Genomic DNA, 3602 nt, shown 5'->3' with positions numbered 1-3602 from the left:
TTTTTCGAGACAGGGTTTCTCTGTGTAGCCCTGGCTGTCCTGGAACTCACTTTGTAGCTCAGGCTGGCCTTGAACTCAGAAATCCACCTGCCTCTGCCTGCCAAGTGCTAGGATTAAAGGCGTGTGCCACCATGCCCCGCTCAGGTTCCCCACTCTTGTCTCTGACCCAGGTGCCCAGCCCACTCTCTGCCTCAAAGCGAGCACACACACCATCACCCTCCCTCCAATGGCTGCTCCATCTTCTGGGTCCTCTGTCACTGAAGAAGTATCCACGTTTCCCCTCTATGCTGGCTCCTAAATCCTCTTCCTCATACCCTTCTTTTTAAAACAAACTTTACTGCAGTTATTTGTGTGTGTGTGTGTGCACGCGTGCACAAGTGCACACATGGGGAGGTCAGAGGATACTTTGTGGGAATTCTTTCTTTCCTTCCACCATGCAGGTTTCAGGGATGGAACTCAGGTCAGACACTTGACAGCAAGTGCCTTTACCTGTACACCCATCTCGCCAGCCCCCTACATGGCCTTTCAAAGCCATCTGTGCTTTGATTGTCTCCAGCCCTGGCCTTCCCTCTGTATGTCTTCCCAGCATGTAATATCAGACCTCTCTACCTGGATATTTGAAAATCACCGTAAACTCCACACACCTTCCAGCAATTCCTGGCTAGCCTTCTGCAAATGTGCCTTTGGGCACTGTTTTCTTCACAGACAGTGATGACTCTATCTTCCCAGTTCACAAGCCCCAGCTATCCCGAGCTTTTGTCCCCATCGGCAAGAACACGCTCAGGACAACTGGAATCTTCTGCAGCAAAAGCTTTATTGCTTACTTCTTCAGGAGCCAGAGGAGAAGAGAGAGAGAATGGCGAAACCCCGTCCCTTTTATGGAGGATTGTCTTCCACCTCGGACGTGTCGCTCCCTGATTGGCTGCAGTTGTCGTCACGGGGAAGGCAGAGCACATGGAGTGGAAAACTACCCCGGCACATGCGCAGCTTGCTTGTTTACTACTTAGAACACAGGGTGTAAGCGCCATCTTGTAATGGCGAATGTGAGGGCGGCTCCCCACACCCAGCCATCCTCAACCTTTACCCCTAGCCTCAGTTTCACATCCTGTGTGCCAGCTCAGGCTGGTGGCCTACACCCTCTCCTGCCTGCCCTGTCCTGTCCTAGCCTAGCCCTAGTGATGCATCCAGTATACTGGCTCAACCTGGTGAGTTTCCAGGAACCCCTATCCACCCAGGCTGTCTCCAGTTCCCAGGTCTAGCCTCGGCTGCACAGCCCATGCACTGGTTTGTTGAGTGTCTCAGACCCTGGCCCCGCATATTCATACTCTAAAGCTTAGCTAGGGTATTGCAGCCAACACATCAGCTCAAGAAGATTCAGGTATTTATCTCATTGGCATGTTTTTTTTTTTTAATGTTTGTTTGGGGTTTTGTTGTTTTTTTGCTTTGTTTTGTTTTTGTTTTTGTTTTGAGACAGTGTTGCTCTGTGTTGAGCCCTGGGTGTCCTTGAACTTGCTTTATAGACCAGGCTGGCCTCAAGCTCACAGAGATCTGCCTGTCTTTGCATTCTGAGTGCTGGGATTAAAGGTGTGGACTATCATGCCCAGCTTTTTTTTTTTAATTTATTTTATTTTATTTTTATTTTTATTTTTTTTAGATTTATTTATTTATTATATGTAAGTACACTGTAGCTGTCTTCAGACACTCCAGAAGAGGGCGCCAGATCTCGTTACGGATGGTTGTGAGCCACCATGTGGTTGCTGGGATTAGAACTCTGGACCTTCGGAAGAGCAGTCGGGTGCTCTTACCCACTGAGCCATCTCACCAGCCCTTAATTTATTTTATGTGCATTGGTGTTTTGCCTGTATGTATGTAAATATGTATGTTGTGTGAGGGTTTTGGACCCTGGAGTTAGACAGTTGTGAGCTGCCATGTGGGTGCTGGAAATTGAACCGGGGTCCTCTGGAAGGGCAGCCAGTGCTTTCTCTGCACCCCCCCCCCCCCGCCAATGAATCATCTCTCCAGCACCATATATTTAAATTAAAATTTATTTTTATTTTATGTGATGAGCATATTGCTTAAACATTTTCTGTACACCTACACATACACATGCATGCCCGGGGCCTGTGGAGAAAAAGAAAGCATCAGATGTCCTAGACTAGAGTTACAGATGGTTATGAGCTGTCCTGTGAATGCTAGGACTTGAACCCAGGTCTTCTGGAAGAGTAGCCAGTGCTGTTAACCACTGAGACATCCTGACTGTCCCTGTTTGCTTGCACAGTTACCACTGGATTGGAAACGTCCCTGTTCCTCCAGTTCATCAGCACTGAGCATCGGAAGGTTCGACCCACCAGCTCCCTCCTCACACTTGATCTAAGATCAAGCCAGGGTGAGAAACAACAAAAGCAAAACCAAACTTCCACTCAGAGAGGATGCCCAGAATCTCACACCAGATGTACATCCAACTCAAGAAATCCACACTCTCGGGTCACACCACAAAACCACAAACACCAGGGAAGGTCAAGATAGTATGTTCCACTCCCACGTCCACCCTCCCAGTCTCACCAGTCCTATGGGAATGTACTCCAATGAGAAGTACCTAGACAGACCATTGCAGGATGCAGAATTTAAAAGAACAACTATATACATGATCAAATAGTTCAAGGAGTTTAAAGACAACAGCTCACTAAATTTAAAGTGGACAGGAATAAGTTCCCGAGACAAATCCAAGTAGCAAACAATCCAGCTGAATCAAACGACAAGGACAATTTGGGATCTGAAAACAGAATTCAGTAAGGAGGTAGAAATGCCAAGGAAAACCCAAACTAAAGTCATGATGTAATTAAAAAACAAAACAAAACCCTCACTAACCTGTTTATACAACTCACTCAGCCTTCCCGATGAATGGATCAAGTAGAAGACATAATATCAGAACTTGAAGATAAAGTAGGAGAATTGGATCACATGAGCAAAGAATACAAACAGCTTTAAACACCAAGAGAATACGCAGGAGACTGTGCTGAGACCAATCATGTGAATCACAGATGTAGATAAAGAAGAATCCAGAGTCAATGGCATAGATAGAACTTCAACAGGATCACAGAAAGAAAAAAAAGTCCCCAAATTAAGGAGAAGCACACCCATACAGATACAACGCCAAACAGACAGGACCAGAAGGGAATCTCCCCAGGAACACCAGCTCCTCAAGATTGGGCTGCCCCAGGCATCTTTTCCCTCACTACACTCGCTGGAAGCTGAGGATGCTAATGGTGTACTGCAGGAACTTCCTGGATCCAGCCACTTGGGTGACTCTGTTATCTCTCTCCAGGTTGGCCACACGGACCCCTTACCATCGACTTTGCCCCTGTCTGTGCCCCACATACCAGCTTCAGTGACCCTTCTGAGATGAAGGTCAAGTCTGCCCCTCCTCTGCTGGAAGCTCAGTCAGCTGTCTGTCTCATCCAGCTTGTCCCCAGAGCGAGTGGCTCGGTAGGTAGCTCCTGGGTCTACTTTTTCACCCCACCTCACTCCAGCTGTTTGTTCTCGCCAGTTCCTCGGTGACGAAGTTCCTGCTGATGCAATCTTCAACATCGCTCTTCTCTGCT

The sequence above is a fragment of the Mus caroli genome, chromosome 4 (assembly GCF_900094665.2).
Source record: "Mus caroli chromosome 4, CAROLI_EIJ_v1.1, whole genome shotgun sequence".
Lineage (NCBI taxonomy): Eukaryota > Metazoa > Chordata > Mammalia > Rodentia > Muridae > Mus > Mus caroli.
The sequence above is the reverse complement of the archived record's forward strand: the minus strand, read 5'-3'. Positions refer to the sequence as shown.